We start from the raw sequence: 27,433 nt of genomic DNA, 5'->3' as shown, positions 1-27,433 counted from the left end.
AAGCTTGTGTGCAGTGTGTTCATTTTTCCAGTGGAACTTGCAGATGTAAACATCTGTTGAATGCGTAACTGGAGGACAATGGTTTGCCATTCTGCATGAGCTCTCTTGGTAAGCAAAGCTTACTTTCTTTTCCTGTTTACAAAAGCATAAGAGAGAAGTAAACTTTGGAGATAAAATTAATGCCCCTAAAACTGAGCATTTCAGATATCAGAATGCAGTTTGGTCCTGCGAAGACATAAGCCTACATAGTGATACTAAGCTCAGTTTCCAAAGGAGCTGAGATTTTCTGTTCTATTTCTAGCTAAACTCTAGAATAAACAGGATTAGCTATTTAACTGTGATGGCTTGCTTGGGATTGCAATGACTTGCAGTCTGGGAGCTGAAAACAAGTCTTCCTTCACTGCACATTCAGTAACCTTGAGAGCTTTACTCACTTTTCTGCAAATGTACATCAGAATTACTTCTCGTGAGCCAATGAACTCTTCTTTTATTACTCCATTCTTGAACTATTTGGCTGCCAGTGCACTATAATGCATACCTGGTCTGTGATTTTATAAGACTGTAACCTTCTTCTGGGAACATTTAGTGGAGCTTTTTAAGGCAACACAACTCATGATGATGTTGTCCATCTAACTGTGAGTCAGTTACTTGCTAGCAGCTTTTTGATCTTTTTTTTTTTTTTTTTTTTTTTCAAATACCAACTAATTTGATAGCACAGAGAGATCTGGAAGATATTTAGTTCTTGCACATTCTGTTTAAATTGGAAGCTGGGTAAATGGGAAGCAGCCTTTAGTGAGAGAAAAGAAATGGAACACTCCCTTGCTCACAGTTGAGTTTATGGGAGCTACACGAGCAAGAACCCTTCAGGCAACTCCTTGCTTGCACAGCACAAGGCAGAACTATCAGCATGGCAGGAAGGAAGGGTCTGAAGACCAGAGGGAGCTGCTGCCAGGAGGATAATATCAAGAGGTCTGGGAATGTGCAGAGCAGAGCCACTGTGATAGAGCTGTGTGGAAGCGGGAATTACTGGGGGGAGATGGGGTGGGGGTGGCAATAGGACAGGAACTATCTGGGAGCCAGACTGTATCGTTTCTGCTGTCCATGAAACAGTTTGTTTTACCACATCACTTGGCTTTGAGTTGAGCCTGATAGTCTGTAGGCAAATGAAAAAACTGTTACAGATCAAAACTTCATTAATGGAATTACTCCTGCTGAGTTGAATGGCTTTGGATTGGCATCATGTTTGGTGAAAACAAGTGATAAGGGATCAGAAAGAGAAAAAGTAGTTGAGAGCAATTAAAAATCCATAACCAGAAGGCCTAGATTTGTAGTTCAATGTTCTTGATTTCTGGTAATTAAAAGCTGCACCCAGTGAGCAATAGATTCTTACAGATCGAAGTGAGACTTTTACTGAAAGGGTTAGGAGGTATGCTGAATAATATAGTTTAAAAATTTAATGCTTCTTTTGTAGATTACTGAAAATAAGGTAGTTACTTATAACTGCTTGTTCTAATAAAATTAGCTCTTTTTCTGAAGCCCATCAATATAGGCTTTGATTTTCTGCACACTTCTTTCTCATTCACTGTTGTTAACTGAGAAAGTGAGAGAATGAATTCTATCCTGCCAGCTGGTTGCCAATAAGTGTTAATCCTCTGTGCATTATAATCCAATAGTACTGTTTCTGCACCTAAACTAGGTAAGTAGGACCATTTTTTTTATAAGACAATTGCTAGGAATACACACTTTTTGGGTATGCAAAAAAAACCAGCTCTTTTTGTTCCATGCATAACTGGGAAATTTGCATATTCCTATTTTCTCATGTTTATTTTCTTCAGCATGTTTCTATTTCAACAAAGAATTGCCACTTTCCAGTACAAGTGTGATCAAAATCTAGACTGTCAGATGCAGGACTGTAGGGGACTCTAAACGCCCCTCTATCTGTTGTAGCTAGGTGCATTTTATATGGGGTGGCTGTTGGTTTGAATTCACAGAAATGGACTCAGCTGAAGAATGATAAGTCACATGATAGTGTTTTGTGTCCTCTAAGACATGAACAAAGAAGTCCTGTCAGGGTTGTAGATCTGGTACGTGCTAATCGTACTGAGCAACAGATCACATTGTTGGAAATGTAAGGATACACAGACAAAAGCTTGTCAGTCCTTATAAATTTTCAAGCCCAATAAAGGGAAATGGTACTTTTCTTGTGCATTGCATTTTCCTCAGTAAAGAAACGACACTTCTACTTTCTACCAGTAGTAAAGCTGGTTTATGTAGCACCTTTTAAATAAGAATAATGTATGTGCTCGCCACGTAAGCATATGCAGATGTGGAAACATTAAAAATACTAGAGAATAAAACAGCTGGGGGCTGGAATCTCTGCCTGAGCCTGGTTCAAATGCTCAAGCTACCATATCATTTCATGGGAATGAGAGCTCACTAGTGTCTTGCAATTAAGTAGCAGCATAAATTATCCAGTATTTAGCCCTGGTGGTTTAACGCCAGACAGGAACTAAGCCCCACACAGACACTCGCTCCCTCTCCCCACAGCAGGATAGGGGACAGAATCAAAAGGGTAAAGTAAGAAAGCTCATGGGTTGAGATAAAGAGTTTAATAGGTAAAGCAAAAGTCATGCACACAAGCAAAGCAAAACAAGGAATGTGTTCACTGCTTCCCATTGGAGGCAGGTGTTGAGCCATCTCCAGAAAAGGGCTCCGTCACATGTAGGGGTTATTGGGGAAGACAAATGCCACCAATCAGAATATCCTCCCCCTTCCTTGTTCTTCCCCATTTTATATAATGAGCATAGCCCCATGCAAGCTACTAAAAGAAAATTAACTGTATTCCAGTTAAAACCAGCACAGCCCTTAGCATAAATGGCTCAATCCTCAGCAACAGCCCTTCCCTGGTGGGGGAACAGCTGTTGTGTCAGCTATGTAAGGATGTAAAAGCTAAAGCATCAGTGTGGTATCAATAGTGCATTCCACTTCAGAAGTAAGATTTTTTTGAGTCTATCCACTGCTTTACTGAAGGTACAACATACTGTCTTCCCTGTAATGCACTTCATTTTTAGTTTGATTGGGGAAAAACCTCTAGAACTAAAATGACCAAATCTGATTTGACAGAAGTCCAGGCTATTCATTGTAATTAAAAAACTTTACTTCTCTGCAGTGCCCACAGGAAGGATTTTTTTTGTAGCTTTGAATTAAGAAATATTAAGTACTTCAGTTTGGGAAAGCAAAACTACTTCAGTGATTTTCTTTGATTCTACTCCAAATCCAGATCTGTAGCACCCTTTCCATTTTCAATTTATTCAGAATGGCAAGTATTTTGATGCATAGATTAAATTGCGCTGAGATTCATATTTGTCTTAACTATTTCCTCTTATAATAAATCCTCTGGATATTCACTTGCAGGGTCATTAATATAGTTTTTGCTGAGAGAAGTAACTCTGGGAACCAGCTATGAATATGTGTCAGAAAGTTAAATATAAAGTAATAAATTCTGTGATTTAGATATAAATGTGTTTGGTAGTATGAGAGAGGCAGGATTGTACTGTGTTAGTGGCAAGTCAGGGGATTCCTTCAGCAGTGCTGGCCCTGTGTATGGCAATACAAGAGAAACATGCATATCTGTAAACATTTCTTAGTCAGTGGAGTCATATTCTCTTTCAGTAGCCATGAATCTTGCCTAATTAATTTGATTATTTTTTTCCAGCTGCCACCCAGTTTTATTATTGCTGTCTTAGGTGCCTGTCTTTATCCATTTGCCTCTTCTTGTAAAGCTCTCAAAAGCAAGAACAAAAATATTTCAATCAATAGATCAACACAAGCAGCATGGAGGGGAAAGTTTATAAGTTTATCTAGGAGGGATAGTGGAAGTTGGTTTCATTTATGATGTAGGGAGAGGGAAGATGGAAGAAAGGGTAAAAGTTCATATGGTCATCATTTGGTTCAGTGTGGCCCATCTACTGATCATGGGATGCTAAATAGTTCAGCTACGTGGGGTCCTGTAGGCAATGATTATACACAGTAGCAGTTTAAGGGAAGGCATGTTATTGCCTGCAGGCTGCAACCTGTCTCTGTTTTGGTAGTGTTTTCTCCTGATGTTGCTGTCTGTTCGTGTTTGTGCTTTTTTTTCACAGAGGAAAGCACAATGCATATTTATTGCTTTACTCTTCCACCTCTTGAATACAGAAATCAAGCAAGATTTTTGTTATGGCTGCAGGCTACCATTTGCAAACTGCTGGTTATAACAGTGTATTGTAACCTCAAGGTACCTAGAGGAGTTTCAATGGAACTTTTTGTTTTAAGCCTTTAAATGTACATGTTGCTGGGAAACTTCTTAATGACTCTGTGGTAAAGAGAGAGATGTAAAAACACAGGTAGTTGTTTGTTGTTTTTTTTTTTATCTAGCACTATTTAAGCTGGAGCACATAAACAGCAGCTGAGATTAGAGTGCAATTTTGGTTCTTTCTAAAGCTGTGTAGGTCATCTCTTTCCTAAAGAGCTTGTAGGCAGAACAGGGGAGTCAGTGTGTCAGAAAGGAAGGGTTATTATTTGTGTTTGCTAAGGCCTTGAAATCTAGGCCACAACAAAAGCCCCACGAGAAGCAGAAGCTAATGATTATTCCAAAAATGAAAAAGATGGATGAAAAACCATTTTCTTTCAGAACACCTTTGGTATTAGTCACATATTATCTTACTTATACTATCTTTCTTTAACCTACTTTTGACCAATATTTGTGTTGTAACTCACTTTCAGTAGGAAAACTTAAAATGGGGCCACAGAATAGAAAATATGTGCATCTTTGATGCACAGTTCCTGGCATAAAATATCAGCTCATAGGGGTGATGCAGACCAGAAATACTGCACATCCATCGCACCTGGTAATGATCTTCCCCCCCCCTTCATAGACCAGTTAATAGTTGTAATGAGCAGTAGTGTTGGTGTGGTGAGGAAGCAAGATTGTATTTTATTGAGATTGGTGCAAATATGAGCAGTTCAAATATAACATAGGGATATCTAACAGAAAATTCCTGACTTTTTTCAGGTACTTCTCAGTATCCTTCTTTAGCTGCCAACTGCAGCTTTCATTTAGTTTCTAGAGTTCAATTTATGAACTCTGAGAGTAGAATAGAACAACAATATTTCTGTTGGTTCTGTGATACAACAACACACTGCAAGGTCAGTCCTCAGGTAGGCAAAGGTTCTGGTTTCCTTGTGCAATTAAAGTGATTTGCATGAGTTTCCTAATGCTCTGCTAGCCTAAGAGCTACTTCTCATGGATGGGGTAAATGATTGGACGTTTGCTTCTACCTCTTTTCCCTGGTTCCACCTAACCTTACTCCATATCATGGAGAAATCTTTGCTGGCCCATCACCATGCTGATGAAGCATACCTACCTTGTGAGCAAGTCCTTGCTATGTTGTCCAAGAATGCAAGTGACTCCGAAAGGTCTGTGTGTTTTAGTCAGTGACCACTATTTTTGAAACCACTGAGCACTTCCTCCTTCTCTCCAGATATATGTAATTCATATTGCTAAAGAAAACAGGAGACTTATATGGGAGAAAAAAGGATGTGTGCACAGTACTTAGTTGCCAGGATTATTATCTATCTGGAAGTCTGACCATCAGCCAAGATTTCAAACAAATCAAATGCAGGGAAATGAAACTCTGCAGTGCTCTTGTGGAAGTCAGAATCAGATCCACTTTGATCCATTTTCCATTTCCCCTGCTGCTTCAGCGCAGCTGCGGATATAATCGGGTTAGATTAGATCTGCCCAGGGAAGGGCTTTTGTTGTGCACAGGCTGGCCTGCTGAAAGCTCTGTTTTGGGACTTGCTGGAGCTGCTTGCTCAAAGATGAATTATTTCAAAGGCTGAGCATTCTGAAGGAGTCATCACCTTCTCTGTCACTTGTTCTGGCTTTGTAAGTAAACCACTTCTTACCTGTGACAGTCGCTGATAAATCTCAGACAGGAGTTTCTGGTCTATTAGAAAGAGCTTTCAGCTGCTCCCGTGAGGAAAGTGGTTTTTAGAATTTGGCACATCTTATTGCTCACATGGCAGCATTAGCAGTATGGTGCTCTTCCAGTGTCTTTAGTGCACTTGTCAGGAATGGTAACAACAAGACAGTGGGATGTTTCTCTCTCTTCTCTACCTGGGATCAAGAATGGTCATACTAATGCCAAAACCTTCATATGCTGAAAGTAGGTTTCAGCTGTAAAATCCACGATAACAGCAATCCCAACAGGCAAACTTCCATCCTCAGAGCCTACTTTAAAATACCCACTGAACTTATTTTCTGTAGTAAGCTGACTTAAGCAGACCTTCAGGTAGGGGGCTAAGACAGGTACCCCTGCAAGCTCTTTATATGCACTTCTTAAACCTCACTCATCCCAGAGAGTCCCATTCTCTGTACTGCCTGGGTTCTTGATAAGTCCCAGTGAAAGCAGAAAGAATAGATGCAGGTTTAATGTTAGGCCTGAGCTTCAGCACCTTTGTGGGCTGGGATCCCAATTACCATAATAACAAGAACAGAGTGTTAAAACTAAATCGTATGTTTATACAAACTAATAAAAAATATGCTGGGTTCCAAGGTTCTCCCATTATATTTGCTTTCAAAGTACATGCAAATCCACAGTAGTGTTTACATTTTAAAAGGCTCATTGCCATTTATGGATGTACTAATGCAATGCAGTAATTTTCTTCATGGTTAAGACTGCAGGAAGTTATGAGAAGGCAATATGAATAACTATGCGTAAGAGGTGGTTTTTTGTTTAGCTGAAGCCAGGGTTTCAGAAATGCAAGATGCATATTGATGAGTACTGTGCCCATGGAAGGTGCTAGATTAACCCTCCCTAAGAGAGAATGTTGAATTTGTTCAGTGGAAAAGTGCAGTGTTAGCAGCAGTGCTGGTATTGCTTTGTCAGGCTCCCTCTGTGCCTCTTGGGTCCCCTCTGTGGCAAAACCTGGAGTGTCTTGTGTGCCTTTACACAGGAGTTTCAGGGGACTTACTCTTTGTTTACCACATACCTAAAGAGAGTTACTGTACCCTGTTTGTACAAAGATTTTTTGGGAATGGGAAGACTGCTTGTCTTTTAGATCTGTCTCTCCTCTAAACTCGGTGCTCAGCTCAAAACTGAACATAACTGCAGAATGTGGTGGGGTTTTTTAGGTAATGATGAGGAAGGTGGCTACATAAAAGGCATGAAAGATTGTAAGAACCTACAATAATGTCTGATTTGCACCTAGCACCTCTTCTCTGATGTAATAACTTTCAGATTACCAGAACTTTCAGGCCAGCTTAGCCAGCTTCAAAGCAAAACCTGAGAGTTGGGAAAGTGTCTTTCTGCCAGTCTTCTCACCCTTATTCAGCAATGCTGGTGGGGTTCATCAGCTCAGCAGGAACATTTGGTGCCTGTATTTGCAATAGGATTGTTAGAAATGTCTATTAGTAAATAAAAGTCATAGGTTTCTTGGGTTTCTGTAAGACGATACAACACAACATCTTCTGAAACTGGTGTTGGTCATTAGCTGGTGAACACTGTTAGAGTTACAGATTTCAGTGTATCTGTGCTGATTTACTCCAGCTGAGGTTGTGACTTGCATGGTTACCTTTTGGTACAGGAAAACCAGATATTGCAAATTGAATATAAAGAAGTGATATTAAAAATTAGCTTTTAGGATTTGATGTGGATTTTAATAGATACAATTTAAATTGTAGTTACAAACTTGACATCTACTTTTGCAATAATAATTACTTTCCAAAAATGAGCATTCCAAGACAAGTGCAATCTTCATTAGGAGGGTTTTTTCTTCCAAATACTGTGTTTTTAAGTCATCTGATGCCTTTTCTATTAATATTAATGAAAGCCTTACAGGTCTTAATTTCTTCTAAAAAGTGAACATTCATTTTTATAGGTTTGTAAACAAAGCAGAATTTTTAGGAAATCCTATCAGGTTATTTAATTGACAATAATAAAAAGCAATCTTAGAAGATATTTGCTGTTAAAATTCCCTGTACTGTGTCTCTTGATTTTACTAAAATCCTGAGTTCTTCAGTTAATTTGGTCAGTTTCCTTATTGTTACTGTCACATCATTAGGACAGTGGTCCATTCCTGCTTTTGTGTTTTGATTTGCCAGTGAATCCCCAGAAACAGTGGAATAATAATAATAGTGGTATAATGAATTCTGTTGGCACAGAAATTGTGAGAGGACTGTGGTGTGTTTTCTGATAAAGTAAATTTTAGTAAAATAATATATATCTATGTTTAAAAACAAACAAAAAAAAACCCCACCCTGACTCAAAGAAAAAAAAAATCCAACCCCTGCTTCCAGCCAGTTTTATATATGTAGCTAAGATCACATCATGGTTGTTCGCTGACAGTGAGGCTGTGACTGCCAAGCCTGCAGAAGTGAAGAAGAGGCAGGAAGCAAATCTCCACTGCCATGAGATAAGCTACATGAGGTCCAGAAGAGTAGGCTACTCATTGGCATTCTCTGAGCCTTCTGTCTGTGCCTTTCTCCTGGGGCTGGCATCACCCTCTCCTACCTGGACAGGAGGGGGACAGAATTATGATTTGCCAGCACTTTAATAGCACCCTGCATCAGCACGGCATAGCAAGAGGAAGGGTAGTTCGAAGACTGGTTTTGCCTCCTCCTGGGTTAGTTCTGAAACAGTGTAGGGTTTTTTTAATTGTATTTTTGTTTGTTTTTCTGGTTGTTTTTTTTTTGGGGGGGGTGTTGTTTTGTTTGTTTGTTTTTCATGTTATTACTACCTCTAGGAATGGACATGCTATTTCTGTCAGGAAAAGGAGGACCAGGCTTATCTCTGATCTTTTTGTTGCCCCAACGTGATTTTGTGAGTGGCTTTATTCTAGATGCAAAGGTGTATATTGCAGGGTTTACCTGCCAAATGCTGGCAAAATTCCTGCAAAACCACAGAAACCCTGCAAACACTAACTCTCTTAGAGAGAGAGCTCTGCATCAAGTAATGTCAAGGCAAAGCACATAATCACTGTCTCAGCAGCAGGGTGAGGTAACACTAACCCTGGCTTCTGTCATAATAAATCACAGCACAGCAGAGAGAAACTGCCACAGGCAGGTGGCCCCTACCTCCATATGAGTGAACACAAATGCTCAAACCTGACTATTTCTACAGTGTAGCCACCAGGCCCACCTGTCCTTGCCTTTGATTCATCTAGGCTAGCTCCAGCCACACACTATGCTGTAAACTGTATCCATCCATGCACACCATCACTTGCCACTTTATTTTGTACATGAAGAAGAAGGCAAACACGAGGGTCAAACCCCACAGCATCCCTGTCCCGTGGCTGAATGGCAATGTTGTGAAATCTGCCAGAGCCCAAAATAACACGGTGATTAAGTTAACCAGCTTCTACTAACTTATTCTTCTAAAGGACAGCTCTTAAGCCAATGATATCCAGGATCCCATAAAGCACAGAAGTGATGCTATCTCGTGCTCAAGATGGGTTTTTGACACTACTCTTCCTGCAAAGTTCTCAGGGCACACTGAGCATTCTTGCTATGAAATTAGGAAAACAGTTCATCAGAAATCCAGAGCTGCCAATATAAGATGATTTAATCAGGGCATTCTGCCAGCTGAAGTGGTTCACGTATTTGGCAATCCAGCACCTGCTGGCTAAACACATTACTTGGCAGGGGGAACATGTTGCTCCCTCTCTATTCTTCACAAATGGTATGTCTTTCATATTAATCAGAAAGTCTGAGAAATTAGGGGTTTTTTTACTCCATACTTCTGTTACTGGTTCTTGTCATCAGCTATCCCCTTCAAGAGATACATCTACATGTCCTGATAAATCCTGACCTCGTGAGGAGCTGTGTGTCACCATCGCTATCTGAAGTCTTCTAGATAAGATTATAAAATGGCTTGAAAGCTATGGGCCTACCAGCTGAAGAATAGAAGATGATATTGGCAAACACCCCCCCTCTGCTTTCCACATCTGGTGATGATGTTGGTAATGATGCTTATGGAAATGCATCCTGTTCAAGATTTTCCCCTTTCTCAAAGGAAGTTTCCTAAGCACAGCACGGTGCAGCCTGCCCTAGTATTTCATACACAAACTCTAGACTTCATAAAGTTCTTTGAAAACTGTATTTTCTGCTGACCTTGTCTTATTCAACTTTCTTGTGGCTCCAGCCTGCAGTGTTTTCTGCAGGTCCGTGCTGACCATAGTGTTATTCTTGTTCTGAACACTTCTTGAGTCCTTTGAAACCTCACTCAACTAAACACAATAGAAGTAGTTCTGAGATTTGGCAGTCATGTAGCCCTTTCCCCCAGATCCTTAAATCTCATGGTAACAGGCACATCTTCTGCTATCCATTGCTATCCATATTTTTATTTTTATATTTTTCTACTTGCCGTGTTCAACAACTGATTTACACAAGAGGCAAGTCCTCCTTCTTTGTTTCACAGTTTGGTCATAAGTTTCCAGCTCAAGCCGCATTCCCTCTGAAAGTCTCCAGTAGTTCTTTATGGATGGAGGACATTTGTTCATAAGATGATGACTTTATTGCCATTGCTGTGAGAATACTTATTCCATTCCAGTAGAAATGGACATACTGTGAGGATTTGAATAAAACGGAGAATAATTTAAAAGATATCTCTGACTTGTACATAAATAGACAAGCCTCTGCTGATGACACTGGGTGTTACACTGATCACATTAGGTGCTAGTGTGAAAACACACCTACATGATGATTGCATAGTTCTGTTTAAGGAGATGTTTACGAGGCTGGAAATTGTCCATTTAGACAGTCTACTGGAAGGCATAAGCTATCAGTTTATGTCCAGAATATCAGTGCTTGAAGACAGGAAGTTAACATTCAGGAGCAATTGGGTGCCATTTCCTTTGGGATGTTTCCCTATGGGTGAAAGAAGTCCAGTGGTAATTCATCTGACCTACTGCATTAAATCTTTTCAGGGTAGGTAGAGGTAAGTTCACGACACACTGTTCTCTGTATTTAGTTGTGTAGTTATGATCACTATGTTTCTGGATCTGAGAATGAAATTACAACAGCAGGACTGGTCCAAAGACAGTGAGACCTTCTCATCAACTTCAGCAGACTGTGGAGTAGGCCAGAGTATTGTTCAAGTGTTTACTTACTTTTTAAATTCTACTAAAATGTACTGGCTAAATTTTTGGGTGATGTAAGATCATCTGCTAGGTAAGAAGTCTAATGGCTTTAGTGGAGTTAAATAGGTTTGCCTCTGTTAAAAGTGTGGTTCTGAGTTTTCGTCTAAATTGCAGTGAACTGAACAACTCATGCTGTTCATAAACAAAATTTCAAGAGAGTTGTGTAAGTTTTGAAATGTTATCAAAACAAGTGCTGATCCCTAAATGTATTGTATATTCTACAAACGGAAGGGTTGTTCACCTTAATTATTTATGACCAAGTGATTTATGGATTATATGTTGTAGTTCACCTTTGGTTTTTTTCCACATTTGCTGTTTTCCACAGATCTCAATTTAAAAATCTTTTTAATATTGATCTGGATATGACAAGCAATGCAAATTTTTAATGTTCTGCTTCATGTGGCAAGTTTTGATTATTGGGATCTACTGTCATGAATAATTTATAGCTATGTTCTTTAGTTAGTCATTGTTGCCATCTTTAATAGATGAGTATAGTCCTCAGTTTTGCTGGATGGAAAGGCATTAGTAGATGTCTTTTGTTCAACCACACATAGTACAAGAAAAAGCAGTAGCTGAAACTTTCCCAGTTTATATCATGCTACAGTCTGGTACTGGGTTTTGACTATATGTTAAAGGGAACATTTCAGACTTTATATTCATCTGAGCACTGATGTGTCTGTTGACACTGTAAACACAACACAACCAATATCTATACTATAAGCAGCAATTTTACAGAGGCCACAAACCTATATCCCAGCTGCTGAGTATTTTCAGTTTTTAGGCTACATGCAAAATAATGTTTTAAGAGTGTAAAACATTAAAATTAAATATCTAGTACCCTAACCAGTCCTAGGGGCCTAGAGAGAATGAATTTCTATTAGGTGTGGAAAGGCAGATCTCAGACCTTCAAGCACTACAGATTCACAGGGGTTTGGTGGAACCAAGATGACGTGATGGTGGAAGTAAGAGACGCAAGATCGCTTAGCCTGAGAGGAGAACAGCTTCTTTAGAATGCAGGGTTATAAAGGTGCAACTGCCAGGCTTTAAGAACTAAAAGTGTCAAGAAAACTGTCTTGAACTGTGAAGAAATCCAAAAAGAAAGAACAGTTTGTCTTTTCACATTGGAATAACAATAATGATTCCTCCTAGTTGTGTCCTGAATAAAGGATGCTACTGAAAGAAGTTTCCAGCAATAGGAAAAAAACTCCATATGGTAGAAAGTTTACTCTTTTGTATTGTAGTATTCTGAAAGCTGATTTTCTGATTATAATTATTTTTCAACAGTACAGCTTGTTACTAGGAACTTATTTTAAAACAAGAGTAGGGTCTTTTTACAAGGGCATGTAGCGATAAGACAAGGGCAGATGGCTTTAAACTGGAAGAAGGGAGAGTTAGGCTAGACATTAGGAAGAACTTCTTTAGTGTGAGACACTGAAACATATTGTCCAGGGAAGCTGTGGGTGCACGCTCCCTGGAAGGGTTCGAGGCCAGGCTGGATGGGACTTGGAGCTTCTGGTGTACTGGGAAGTGTCCCTGCACATGCAGGGGGGTTGGAACTACATGATCTCTGAGGTCTCTTCCAATCCAAACCATTCTATGATTTTATGATTACTTAGCTAGAGGGTTTAAATTATTGAAGGAATTCATTACTCATTGTATTCTGATTTTTCTTCAAATGAAAAAAAACTAAAAATAGCCAAAAAAGGTCACTGCAAGCATGCTAGTCAGCTGGGGAGAAGCCAGCATCAGTATTTCTAGGAGATAAAATCTTGATAGCAATTTGTACTTAGCACCTATCTGAACTTAGCACCTATCTGAACTAATTAAATGCTCTTTCAAGTACTAGTATTGCACCTTTCATAATGCATCATGCATTATAGTCACTGCCCATTTTCATGGAGTAGTAAACTGCAATGCAGCAGATGGATTTCCAGGAGTGCCTGGTACTGCCCTGTCCTCACTTTTGCTGCAGGCAATGGGAGTTTTCATCTCGGTATTTATAGGGAAGACTCATGGAAACAGTAACTCTCTCATTGACCTCAGCAGCAGGAGAGAGAAATCAACGGTGATGACCTTTGAAATAGCTTTTCCTAAATGTCTTCAGCCAACTTGGGATAGAAGGACATTAGCAGAATCGGGCAGGTCACTTGGGTCACCTCTTCTAACCACCACACTGCACTGCCTTCATAGGAAGGTTTTGAGATGTTTCATTCACCTGCTGAGAACTGAATGTGCAGTGCTGATGAGAAGCCTGTGAATGCCATCTCTGTTCTGCTCTCTATAGGGCAGGAGAAAAGAAAGGATGAAGGTACAAATTTTGTATCTCACAATAATGAATATTTTTGTAACTCCATATGACTAGGAGGAAATTTTCCCTGCACTGCCACATATAGAACAAAAATATCAAAACTTTCAAGTACATTTGGGATCACAGAATCCAAGTTAAATATTACAACTCATTATATGGTCACAAGCCATTAGTTTTGGCTCCAAATTGGCAAGAAAGTAGCAGTTCAGAATTCATATGCAAGTGGGAAAAAATGTGCTCAGGAAATCTAAAAATTAATCAGAAAAAATGTGTTTCATAGCAATTCCCTTTTTCCATTTTAACACTCTGTTGCTTATGATGATGGCTCATTAGCTTCTGTCAAATATTTCATCATTTAATCCTCAGCCTTATTTGAGAATGGCTACATTGCATTTCTGTTCTGGCTCTAAGGAGGTTTGTATTTGTTAGTGTTGATTTCAAATCTGTTTAATGCTAATTTGCTTCACCAATTCATAGTACTTCAAATACATGTTTATTTATTTGTCATTCCTCTACAGTACTAAATTTGAGCTGTAGATGAAGTAGGAAATTGTGCAAAATAGTTATTTTCTTCACAGTGGTAATTATTCTAAGTCACTGCTCAAAACTAGTTTCATGTTATGTATGGGAATCCACAGAAAGACATGGTATGAACAATTAAGGACTCACTACACAAGTGCAGTCCATTTTTTCCCCTCTGTTCCAACAGCCTGTTAAAATAATTCTATTGGCAGCTAGCAAAAATTGAGTGCTCATTAAAAGAAAATGACAAATATTTTTTTCCTCAGACAGTATATGGTGACAAGTGTCTGGGAATTACCAATGCGAAGAGGCTTTACTTCATCTGTGTACTACCTACTGAAACAAGTGGTAAACTTGTCTCAACAAAAACAATGAAAAGTTTGACTTTTCGTTTTGTATTGGAGAAACTCTGTTAATGGATTGGTTAGCATGTAATTTTTCTGTTTTTCCTTAAGGTTAAAAATATCCATCTGTTGTCCTTTGGAACACACCTAGTCAAGCAGTCAGGACATGTAGCTTTTCCTTGTACAAACCTGTGCACAGTTTGCACACTGATAATTTTAAAATACAGCAGCATATGTCGCAGTCCTGGCGAACATTCCCCTGGGGAGTCCTGGATCTCCAAAAGCTCACCCAGCTGCTGTTTTTGGATCCTGACATAATGAACCCCTCTTGGTGTGACTAACTTGGCAGACCCCAAGCAGTTTTCAGTGACATTTGAGAAATGCTGATTTATTTGTATGTATGTAAGAGGCCTATGCACCATTGTTGCTCCAAGTAGGAAGTATACCAGGCATGGAGATGTGTCTTTGCACCACGCTCACCAACCTGTAACCCTAAGGATGAGGTTTCATCTTTCCTATCTTTGATTAGATGCCTAATTTTGAAACGATGTGGTTGGTACATCTCAGTGTAAGACAGATGTCTAAAATCACTGAGAAGAATCACACTCTGGAGGTGCTAGACTGTCTGTCAACTTTAAAGGAGATCCAGATGATTAACTGCAACAAGATGTTAATTCTGGATGGCTGAAGTTAGGTGAGATATATTCTATACAATTTACATACAAACTCGTTACCAGCATGGTTTACAAGGATGACTTAGATCATGTGTTCTTGTCAGAAAACAAGTCAAAGTTGATTTCACTACATTATTTCATTCTAATGCAACAGAACGCTGTAAGAATAACACTACACAAGCACAAGTGTCCTGCACAATTTGTATAATGATGAGAATTACATTTGGGTAACATATGGGAGAAAGAAAGCAATTTGCAGAGGATGGGAAGAAGTACAAGCAATTAAACTAAAGCAATGAGCTAGTATCACCAGAAAACAAAACAGAACAAACCCAAAGCTGTATTTGACCCAAGGATTGCAAAAGTGAATATACATGAATAGAATTCCTTGGCGGATGCAGCAGAACATAATTTAATCTGCAGTGTGCTTGACAAATTAGAAATGCCTCTCTTCTGTTGCATTTTGACATGACAGAGGTCTGGATAAGTGTAACATTTTAATGTAAATTAACAAGCTTAGTATGTCTGCAATTTGTCTACAAATAGTCTTGATCTGTTTATTTTCCTTCAGTACTGGCACCCTCCATCGTAACCACTTTGAGATGCTCCAAGGGGAAAAGAGTTGACAGGGCACAAGAATTATTTAAATTTCATTTAAAAATATCATATTGGTTTCTTAGACTCTTGTAATCATGCTAACCATCCTTAAGAGTAAATACAGAATTAATCAAGCTTGTGCTTTCATGTTCACAGAATTCCAGAAACTCTTAGCATACACTGCAAAGAAATTAAAACCATGATATCATAAAACTAAGTTAAAATGACCTATGCCATGGTTTCTGGAGAAGGGTTGGATAAATGACCAAGATACATAAGCATTCATTTTGTCAAGTACTTCTCTAAGAGCAGCTAATTAGAACCACTTCTATTCAAAGATAGCAGGAGTTACATGGGAAAGGCTTAAAAATAAATGGAACTTTTTATCCAGTTAAAAAATATTTGGATTATCTTTGGTGTAATTTTGCAAATTACTTTCATTACTGTTAATCTAGAAATGAAACTGCATGATGTTCTAAAAATTTAAACCACTCCTTCCTCTCAACTTCCCCAAACCTACTTTTCTGTCTAAACATTTTAAGATCCATTTTGCAGTTAAAAAAAATCAATATTTAAGGAGGTCCACTGGAAATTTCCAACTTTTGCCAGGCCTAATCTCAGCTTCTGCTTCCTTGAGGCTCAAATAACTTCTATTCCTCTCCACAGACAAAAATGTCATATAGTGAATATAAGATGTTTTTCACCGTATCATTAATACCAAAGCACGTGCAATTTGTGGGACTGTGTGTGCATGCAGGGAATGGAAGGGATACAGAGCAGATGGTCATTGCAAATGTTACTTTCCTGTATACATTTTATTTGCAGATTCTACTCTTCCATGCAAACCCTTTCAACTATCAAGACTGTACAGCACAAGGGCTTACACAATATCAAGAAATTTTTGGCAGTTGCTGCTCAGTCTTTCATCGCTGCCAGATCTTTGGCAGTAGAAGCTGAATCCCTGTCTAGTACACAACTAGCACAAGGTCCTCATTATACTGGAATTTAGCTCTTGGGACCAGAAGGCTCTACCTACAATGTAAACCCAGACTCTCTCCCTTGCCTTTTGAGTTAACAACTGTTTAATATGTGGTGCCTTAGAAAGCTGCAATAATTAAAGGATGATTATATACACATTCAGATCCAATGTAAATAAATAAAAATAAATAAATTAATGGAACAGATGTAATAAGTTAAGTATACTTGAATATATGCATTTATGCCACCAGAGAACAGTGACAATTGGCACACAAGTCTATATATGGCAGTTACGAAATACTATCAAAGGCTGCATGAACTCTGCAATGCATCCTAGTACTAGAAAGAGCCACCAGACAAGCTTATGCAGTGATCTTTTGACTTTCAAAGTCCATCCATTCTCCAAGTGGGAAAGGAAGAATAGCTTCTGAGGTTCTCTGTAATATGTCCATGTGAATGTATCTCTTCCCAAGGATACTAGTTCAGTGCTGTGGTTATACTGCCAACACACACACAAACAATTTGCTACAAATGAGGGTCTGACAAACCACTCACCTTCTAAGAAGAGTCCTGTTTAGCCAGAGCCTTAGAAGTTCATAGCTCCAAATAGCACAATGATTGCTGCCATATCTGCCCCATGAAGGGTCTATGCCCACCTCAGTGCTTTTTATAGTAAAAAAAAACTACTAAATGCAATGTCCTTCTCCCTGAGAAGCAAATAAATCTAACCATCTCCCCATGCATGCGGTATTAAAAAATACTTGTGACATTTCCTTTTTGGATTGCAGTTGCTCAACCATGTCTCTTCACGCTGGTTCTTTCATTCTGTATTGAACAATCACATTGATATCCTGCACAAAGGAAATACTGCAAGTGCCAGTGCCATTCTTGCATGGAGCACTTAAAACATATCAAGAGGAACATGTTGGTCTTCTGGTTGATGTACTTTCCAAGCACTTTCCATCATTACATTACCTTATATGATTTGGTTTTGATTTTTGACTCAGTTTCTAGTGTTAGGGGAGAGGAACTGAGTGCAGCTTAAAAATATATAAGGGAAAGGAACACAAAAGTACGCTAACGTTTAAGCCATTTTCTTCTGGAACACATGCCTGTTGGAACACTTTCTCTAAGAAGTCTCTGAAAACTGTTCCCTGCATTGCACGGTGTTTCACAATCAGTGTGCAATTTTATCCCATGATCAACCTTCTCCCAACAGATATCTTTGACAGCAATAATGATGTCCTGAATCCCACCTCCCACTTAGAAAAAATTCCAACAATGGAATATTGAGGAGCTTTGTCACAGCAGCGTAACACTGAGAATCTAGGGAAGTTTTTCACTTTTTCAGTCTAAGCCAAATTTTCTCATGCTCCCTGCATATATCAAAATATAGGTGCCTACATGGATTTTATGCTACATTAATAGGTAATCACAGTAACTCTAATAGGATCAAACGGCTAAGCAAACAGGTATTTATAAATAATAAAGGGAATTATTTTGAATGGCCAAGTCAACCTCAATGATCAAGGCTGTAAACAGAAATACATATTTTTATAAATTCACCTTCAGTGTTCTTTTTTATTAAAAACTAGGCACTGTAATTAGGAAGAAGGTAGCAGCAGAATGTGGAAGCATAATGGGCTTAACATCATTTCATGGCTGTTTGAGGTTAATTCATCGAGTCTTGATTTTAAAGCAATTTCACAAAATCAAGTGGTAGTTGCTGTGCGGCTCTGGCACAAGAACCCATAAGGACCTTGAGGTTAAGTAAAATTGAGGTAAACTGTTTATGTTTATATATAAAGTAGTATTATGAAAACCTTGAAAGCATTTCCATGAGATAGATTAAAATTTTGCCACTAAAATTCCCTCTCTAGGCCAAGATTTATAACAACAAGACTTCAGTATTTTAATAGCTCCCTAAAGGGTGAACTTAGACTCTAAAGCTGGAAAAGCCTTTAGTGTTTAGATCAAAGCTGACTGAAATTCAATTTTGTTTCATGGGAATTTATGATATTTTGAACAAGATTTTATTTCAGGATGAAGATGAAAGTAGAGTTTTCTAAATTTCCCATGGAAGCAAATAATTTAAAACAAATACAACTTTGATACTATTTTTTTTTTAGAAACAGTACAGGATTTGATCAGATCTTTCCAAAATAGAAATGAATCAATGCTACTTAAGTATCAGTTTTCCAGAACTTCCATTCCAGGGGGTCAGAACAACCAGAGACATTCCTATGAATTAAGAACAATGAGTTGAGGCTTGAAGAGTCAGTCATACCCAGGTTTGCCAGAGTTTTCAACAAACATTGCTTCATGAAGTGGAGCCTGGGCATTCTGAGTCCCCTGGGTCTACCTCTAAGCTTCTCCTCCCAGTACCATGCTTATTTGGCATTCAATATGCCCTATAAAATGAATAAATAGTTTTTCATTTTGAAAATGAGGACAAAGAGAGATGGAAGATATTGCCAAGATATAAGCTCATCTTTACATATCTTAACCTTGGAAAGTCAGGGACCAAGAGCTACCAGGAAGTAAAGTCAAACCAGCTGAGAAGGATATATGTTGGATAGGCCTGTAATTTGGACTGGAGGGTGATGCATCCATCCAGTCAGGAATCACGGTCATTTTTTTCTTGTCAGGTCAGGAAACTCAGAAGATTCAGGAAAGTAGTCCTGACTGAGTGTGCCAGTACCTGAAGACAGGAGGAATTTTCAATGAGCTTCTCCTTATTCACTTCCAAAACGTTTCTGCTCTGTATACCAAAACTATTTATCCTAGTGCCTAAGAGAGAGAGAGAATGACTTTGCAACCTAGTGGATTAGATGCACCTGTGAGAGTCTCTTGTGCTTGGAGAAATTATATAACTCCCGTGAAATGACAAGTGGAGAGTCTGAAGGTCGATATTTTAGTGTTCGCTACTTTAAAGATCTTTGTGGGTCCAGGACCATTATTTATCTGTCCAAAGGCTCAGAAGGAAAGCTGTGGTTGAGCCAGCAGCTTAATTCTCTCAGAAAACATTCTTGTGCTGTCAATGCTGAATAATCAGTGCTTATTGTCAAAAGGCATTCTCTCTGCTAGTTTTCCTTCATTTAGTACACAAAACTGTAACATACATTTACAAAACTCTATAATTAAATAATATTTCCTATGACCATAACAAATGTATAGTTGATGTCTCTAAAATGTAAAGTTATGGTTTAGTGTGAAATATATTTTTCCAAGGAAATAATTATGACTTATTCTAATGCTATATAACTCTATAAACAATTGGTACTCTAGTAAACATCTGTAACAAGGAATGCACATTGTTTTCTCTGCTTCTCTAGAAGGACTGTAAAGGAGCTATTAAAATATAGGTGGTGAACAAGCATTAAGTATAAATAAAAATCTTGACTAAATCCTAATATGGTTATTGCTAGAAGATTAAATTCGAAATTAATCTTCTATTCCATTGTGTATTAATAACACTTGGAATATGCATACACTTTAGTTTTGCCAAAAAAGAATAGAAATAAATAAGAAGTGAGATTGCAGTGCAGCATCATAAAAATGTTTTAAGTATTCATGAAAATGTGACATGGTTTCCAGCTGAGGCATCCTACATCCTACCATCCACTGTCATGGTTTTGTGTCCCTCAGCTATCTCATAAACGTTCCTGAGAGCAGGGTTTGGCATGGGACTCATTACATAGGGAACTAGGCTATTGGTGCACGTGACCCCCAGATCATGAATATAAATTAGAAATAATTTGTGCAATTTCCTCAAAAAAACCTAACAATCCATATAGAAAAATCACTAGTTAAAGTAGGTTAATGACTGAAGTGCTTTATGGAGGCATGGATAGATTTTCACAGGCTCACTGAGGTGGGAGAAGTCAAAGGAATGGCTCTGGAGATGGTACTAGTGACAGAGAGATGGCTTTTGTATGTGTGTGGTTGTAATAGAAAGCATTTCTTAACAAAGTAATATAAAAATATTAATAACTATGAGATGCATTAATTATGACATCATACATGTTATCTTACAGCTGTGTTCATGAAGCTTTATAACCTGACTAAATGTGATCAGGAGACATTCTGTGGGGTGTTTGGGTTTGTTTTTTTTCTTGCAAGAACATGGGTGTTAATAATAAATGAAGAAATATTAGCCTGGGATTTACATAACGAAAAATTAAAAAAACATTACAGACTGCTTTCCTTTGGGGTAGAGCCTGAATGAACGTGCAGACAAACAAACAAGAAGGAGCTGAGGATCAGACAGTACCATCCTAGTTTGCTCCATGTTCTGATCTGGTGGTCCTGATGCTAGGAGCTGTGAGAAGATCAGTGATTCATGCTGTAGGTGGCTGCCTGTCACAGGAGAGTGAAGTGCTTTCTATATATAGCTTGTGCATGGGTTCATAGCACACTCGAGGGGCCCAGAGTGAAGGGTGTTCTCAAAAAGCCTGGGGTGAATCATAATTTTATCATTACAGCAAGGTGCTAGCAGCTGACAATTTCAATAATTGGATCAACATTTAATTGCAAATGCCAGCAGGTTTGATTCGGCTATTTAGAGTTCTGCAGCAGATAAATAAAATTCTAGAAAACTGGTTTTATTTCAAGTGAGATTTCTGGGAGATGGCCAGCCTGTCCTTTGCAGATGTTACAGATTGCAGTGCTGCTGGTCCAAATTCCTTCTCCCGTGTTGTCTTGTGAATTAGCCAGCCAGCCAGCGGCAGTTTCAGCTCATGGCTGTAGCACAGACAAAAAGTTAAGCACTGCAGTGTAATGACTTGGTGCTTAGTGTTCTCACCCAGGATGATGAAGTTTCTATTTCTGGTCCCTGTTCTTTTACAGGTATTGTGCAACTCATCAGTGCTGATTCCAAACAGGGACATGGATGCTCTCACACCTAACTTGAGCTATTTGGGTCTAGGAGTGGAATATAATTCCCAGTGTTAGGTGCAGTGAGTACCTGTACAATGAGGGTGTGATACCCTCAGAGCCATTTAAAGGCAGTAGACTGGCCTACCTAGATAACAGGGACATGCTACTGCTTTTTTTCTGGCATGAGAAGTTAATCAAAGTCTCAGGAAATAATCTCATGCAAGATTCCACAGCTGGAAGAGCCTTCTGGAAGGACAGTCTGTGTCTTATTTCTAAAATAAGGCACCAACCTCATGGCAGGACAGTCCTCTTATGTGATAACCTGACTTTTAGAGCACTTATCCAAAACCCTGCAACACGGGTTCAGCTTCTTCCTTTGAGCATGTGCAACTTTCATTCTTTGAAATCCATTGATATCAAAGCAAACTGGGCAATTAACTTCTGTTAACCCTCATCTAAACTCACACATGACAAAAACTATGTACTGAAGTAATAAAATTTAGCTTTTCCTCAGTGAATCATAATTACATCAATGGACCTATGCATTCAAAGCAGTGTCTTCCAAGATGATCTACAATTTGTATTTTGGAAAACTACTGAGAAGAAGCACTCTGAACTTCAGAAGTACATTAATAGGTCAAAAAACAGGAAACTTACCCTCAGTGGTCTGTTATTTACTTTTTCCATCACTGTCTCTCTTTCTCTGGCATGAATAATGTATCAATTTTTGTTGTTGTTGGGTGGTTTTGCTGGTGTTTTGGTGTCATGGTTTGTTTTTTTTTGTTCTCTTAGCACCTAGAGAAAAATAGAGATGTTAATTTCTTACAGTGGCAGCTAAGACAAGCACAATTAAGTTTACTTTCTAGGGATTGTTCACTGAATTCTTCAAGAGGTTCCTATGCAGCTGAGGGCCACACTATTGATTCCTACCTGACAGCAAACAGATGGCCTGTCAGCAGAGCTGCTTGTACTTTTAATAGGGTACCTCATTAATGAAACCAAATACGGCCTTACATTTCCAACTCCCTGGCATTAGAAAAAAGGATGCAATATACTGTAAAGGTAGTTTATTAGATCCGTCGTGTCATTGAAGGAAATCAGTTACGCTAAATCTGACATGGAAAAAAAAAATCAGACTCCTGCAGCAATGTATGTTAGTGGTGCTCTGCACTCTGTGATGATTTTTGTTTTTCCACAGGTGAATAAGAGCTAAAATATTGCTTTGCATCTCCTGTACTGGCAGTGTATCTCTGCGTTTCCTGACATGTGCCAATGTTAGATGCCAAGGGATACAGAAAAACCTGGAACAGCTAGAAGTACCATCATTTAGTCTTTTTAGCTTTGTATCACCTTCTACATTTTTGCTACATCTAGAAAAGTCTATTAATTGGGGGCCAACATAACATTGTTGTGAGCTGCTCAAGTGTTGTGTGTAAAAATTCAGATTTTAAAACACCTGCTTACAATTTCATATCACTTAAAATTCCAAATGAAACAAAAATGGTTAAAAGATCGAATCCCACTCCCTTTGCTCTCACAAAAAGTCCCATTGAAGCTAAGTCAACTGTATAATATGTGATATTTTTGCTTATTGGTATTTTTTTCCTAGAACTTAATTTCCCCATGGCACTGACCTGTGTGATCAAGTTTACCAGTACTGAAAGGTGCATCACTTCATAATAATTCAGTATTTTACTGTGTTGCAAAACAATAGTAAGCTAGTCCAAAATCCTAAACAATGAAAGATAATTTTAGAATAAAATATATAGATTAATAATTGCCAAGATGCCTAATCTTATGAGATATATCTATAAAAATACTTAGAGCACCATGGGCATTATTCTTAAAAGCTGTATTACTGTTCACAAAGTTTGTTGTTCTTTGAATGTTTTTCTATGTAATATATGTACTTTTAAAAGAAATTCATTCATATCCCTGTAGTCTTCTCTGTCAATTTTACGATTGCTACAGAGTTTTGTTCAGTAGAATGTTAGAAGTGTCTCTTGTGTGCTGTCCCCTTTGATTAGTAAAGTTCTTTATGGGGGATGGTGATGTCTGAAGGCTAAAGTGTTTGCATTCAACGGTTTTATTTGAGAAGTTGTGTATTTTAATAAATGACTGTCATTTAAAAAAACCCAAAGTGTATGGAAAAGTATTGTTCCTAGGCTGTATCACTGTACTCTTTTTTTTTTTCTTCTTTCTTGTGCACCATTTGCTGTTCTTCTATTCTTTCTCTCTCAATTACTATTGATGCTCAGGATGTTTGTCAGATGATAGCTTTTTATAAGCTGCTCTGCAAGCTGAACACAAATAACATGACAGCTTGCAGGCTACTTGTTGTCATGGCGTTCTTTCTTTGCTCTGGGCACTGCCATATAAAGAATATTACATCTCTACTCCTATTTGAATCAACCAAATATTTTAACATTAACACAATTATATCAGAATAACAGGATGTTTATGACATTAACAGCACCAAGAAAGCAAAATAAAATTATGTTCTATTTCCACCTCTGCATTTTCACCCACTCCCAGGCTCTGTACTACTGTAGTTACACATTGATTTCTGTAGAGGTAAGTTGATTTTAGGTTCTAAGCCCAATTATGAAATTTAATTTTAAAAGTCTTTCTGACTGAGTTTGCAAGCATTCATTAAATGAGATGTAACACAGGGAATGTCACCCTACATACTGCTCTTTGAACTGACTTCCAACCACGTACTCTGAGACTGTGTTAATTTTAGAAGTTCTGTGCAACATCCACAGTTGAAAAACCTCCAAGGAATTATAGCACTGACCAAGTTTCATTTCATTGGGCATTTACTTCTCAGGAAAACAAAACAAAACACAACACAACAGAAAAAACAGAAGCAAGATCCTTGGTATCAGTTTCAAACCTAAGAAGTTTTTCAAAACATAAACTTAGAGAGGTAAAAGAGTGATCGTAAAATGGAACCATTTTGGACTGGCAGGAAGAAAAAGAATTACAAACCTGTCAAACCAGCAAACAAACCAATATACTAGTCGACAACCTAAATCTCAGATAACATGGAAAGTTGCTGTGAAAAATATTGCTTCTGATTCTGAAGTATTTTTCAATTGGTAAAACCTGTTCTGAGCAGTGTTATGAGATCCAGAGGAGACATGGTGGTGCTGAGAACCAGTGCAGAACTGGTGCAGAAACACTTCAGAAATGTATTTAGAGAGGCAAGGACAGTTCTCCCTGATAAGATTAGCATGATTGTCTGAGGAAACTGAACTTACTAAATTTCAAGGGTGCATTTCTGTAGTAAAAAAGGGGAAAAATCAGAGGTAGTTGCATATTAATTATTCTGGTTTCCTCATGTATACCATAGAAGAAGCTTTTTGTGTATTTTTCAAGTCAGACTTGGTGATGGGCATCAAATTCACCATGGCTACAGGTGAGAATTTAATACTACAACTAAGCGGAGATAAACATAATCAACTGAGTTTACAATTGATTTCATGTAAGAACAAAGGTATTGTCCCTTCCTGGTATTTGAAGGTGATATTTTGTCTTTCACTACTCATCAAATCTTTTGCACTCTCTCACAGTTTACCACTGGGCCAGCAATTAAATGAATGTCAGATGCTCCCTATTAACACTTCTCCCCCTGTAGGGAAAGGAGAGAGGATAAGGGAGAGAGACTTGCAGTTGGAAACTAAACTACACAGCTTTAATGAAGCAGGAATGATAAAAGGAAAGTCATTATATATATACAAATATATACAAAAGCAATATCATATTTCCCCCCCTCCCCAATAACACTCACATCACCACAGAGGCTGCAGGGTCGGCCCTTGAAAAGTCCCAGACTGGACTCCTGGAGTCAGCAGCAGATAGGAACTGGATGCAGGAACACAGGAATCAAGATGAAAGGCAAATGAGCTGACAAAAGTCCTTCCAGGACACCAGCTATGGATGAAAAAAGTTTGACCCTAGTGCTCCCTCAACTTCATACTGAGTATAACACATATGGGATGGAATACTTCGTTTGGTCAATTTTGGTCACCTGTTGGGTCTGCCCCTCCCCACAGGAGCATCACAGGTGTAATTCCTTTATTCCCTCTGTTTCTGGAGCACAAGCTGTTTTTCAGCCCCAAACAGTGCCCTTGGTTCTGCACACCATTCCCCAGTAGGAAATATAAACACTGAGCATTATCAGTCTTAGAAGATGACTGAGAAACATGTTAATTTCAGCAAGTGAAGCTGCTTAGAAGAGAAGAATAAATTTATTAGAGAGATAATTGGTTCTGTCCTGACTCAAACTCCTTGAAATATTCATTGAAAAATTCTGCTTAACTAAAATAGAGTTTTCTTTTCTTGTATTCTTTTGTGCTTTTCCTGTGGTTTATGCCACAGCAGAGCCCAATGGATTCATCTGGACCTAATAATTTTTGCACACATGTCCCCACTTCTCAGGGACAGATTCTTTACCTGTTTGTTTCAGCAGTGTTCTCCTTTGTTGGCAGAAAGAAAAGGATTTAAAGCTGCAATTTGCTTAAATTCAGTTGCCCCCAAATTATTCCATTCCCCAAATGCTGTTGATTACTTACCACTTTGCTATGAAGATGGAGAATAAGTTTTTGCCAAAGATCCATATTCCTAGAAACATAAAAGAAAGTGGAAATGAATAAATAATGTAAGTACAACTTGCTTAAGGCCAGCTAACGTAAAGATCAATAGCCTGACATTTTCCATAGTCTCATAGCATATCCAAAAATGAAAGGCCACTGGGTAAATTAGATGAAGTTTTATAATTTCCTTCATTTTCATGCCCATCACGTCTTGTTTTACTCCCAAGAATTGTAACATTTTGCCCTGGCAATTCTGCACTCCCCCTTTACAACAAGCATTACTGTACACATGACCCCATCCTGCTAGTATGAAGAGAACCCAAAACTTCTTTCAGCAAGCCTTAGGTGAGGTTTATTTGCATATTAGCTCCTGCATCACCCACTACTATGAAAAGGTGATGCTTCTCTTCACTCCCTTTCACAAGGAAAACAGCAGCTGCAAGTAATGTGATCTACTCACAGACTGCTGTAAATACTTGGCATGCAACTACTTAACAGCAAGGTTGAGCAGCATTTTTTAATCCATGTTTTCAGTTGAAAGTGTGTGCTCTTTGTACCTGACCTGCAGATAAGCCTTCCTATTTAAACTCCAAAACATGTCTTCAAATAGAATGTTTGTAAGAATTTTTGTACTAGGCCTATATCAAGATTTTTTGTCTCTGCATGTTGGTCTGACACTTTGGTCAACTTCAAAATGAAAGATAAATTAAAAATAAACTCAAATTTCATGTTGAATATGATGTTACAGTTCCTGGCAAGTGGGACAGATTCATCTCTGGAGCTCCATCAGAGAAGAATTTAAGTCCAGCAGGACATACAGTGTCATGCTAAAATACTCTGAAGACTAGAAATGCACCTTTAACAATCTGTATTCAGGAGCCAGCTTTTTAATGAGTATTGGTTGAGAAGATGAAAATTAAATACTATTAAGTAGGTTTCATATTTGGTTTTAATACAGTACAGTATAAGGTCAAATGCTTATAGATTTTTCTGACACTGAATTATGCCATCTATAGTGTTCTAGCTACTGGCTCTAACTTCTTGGTCCTCTATGGTCTTTGTAACAAAGACAGATAAAGAAAATAGCTGGGTTTAAGAGAGCCCCTAAGGACATGTTATTGTGGGTGAACACTGGTAGGCAGCTAAGCCCTACACAGCCACTCACTCCCCCAAAGTAGGATAAAGAAGCAAATCAGAACTGCAAAAGTGAATCAACTCATGGGTTGAGATGAAGACAGTTAATAGGTAAAGCTGCATGTGCAAGCAAGGCAAAATGAGGAACTAATTCACAACTTCCCATCAGCAGGAACAGTAACTCCAAACATACCACTTTCCTCTTTCTTTCCCCAAATTTTA

At 38.4% G+C, this 27,433-nt stretch overlaps 1 protein-coding gene and 1 long non-coding RNA gene across 4 annotated transcripts in view; one reads left to right on the top strand and one right to left on the bottom strand.

The window, feature by feature from the left end:
- SLITRK4 (SLIT and NTRK like family member 4) overlaps positions 1 to 27,433 on the top strand; it is a 130,577-nt gene that overhangs the window by 23,992 nt on the left and 79,152 nt on the right. The window lies entirely within an intron of this gene.
- Positions 19,223 to 26,101, bottom strand: LOC127389609 (uncharacterized). Its single transcript, XR_007890675.1, has 4 exons — positions 26,057 to 26,101; positions 25,273 to 25,346; positions 22,137 to 22,274; positions 19,223 to 19,302 (listed from the first exon to the last, which is right to left on the bottom strand). It is a non-coding gene; the product is annotated as an uncharacterized LOC127389609 (long non-coding RNA).

The sequence above is a fragment of the Apus apus genome, chromosome 12 (assembly GCF_020740795.1).
Source record: "Apus apus isolate bApuApu2 chromosome 12, bApuApu2.pri.cur, whole genome shotgun sequence".
In the NCBI taxonomy this organism is placed as follows: Eukaryota; Metazoa; Chordata; class Aves; order Apodiformes; family Apodidae; genus Apus; species Apus apus.
This window is presented reverse-complemented; position numbering and strand designations above follow the sequence as displayed.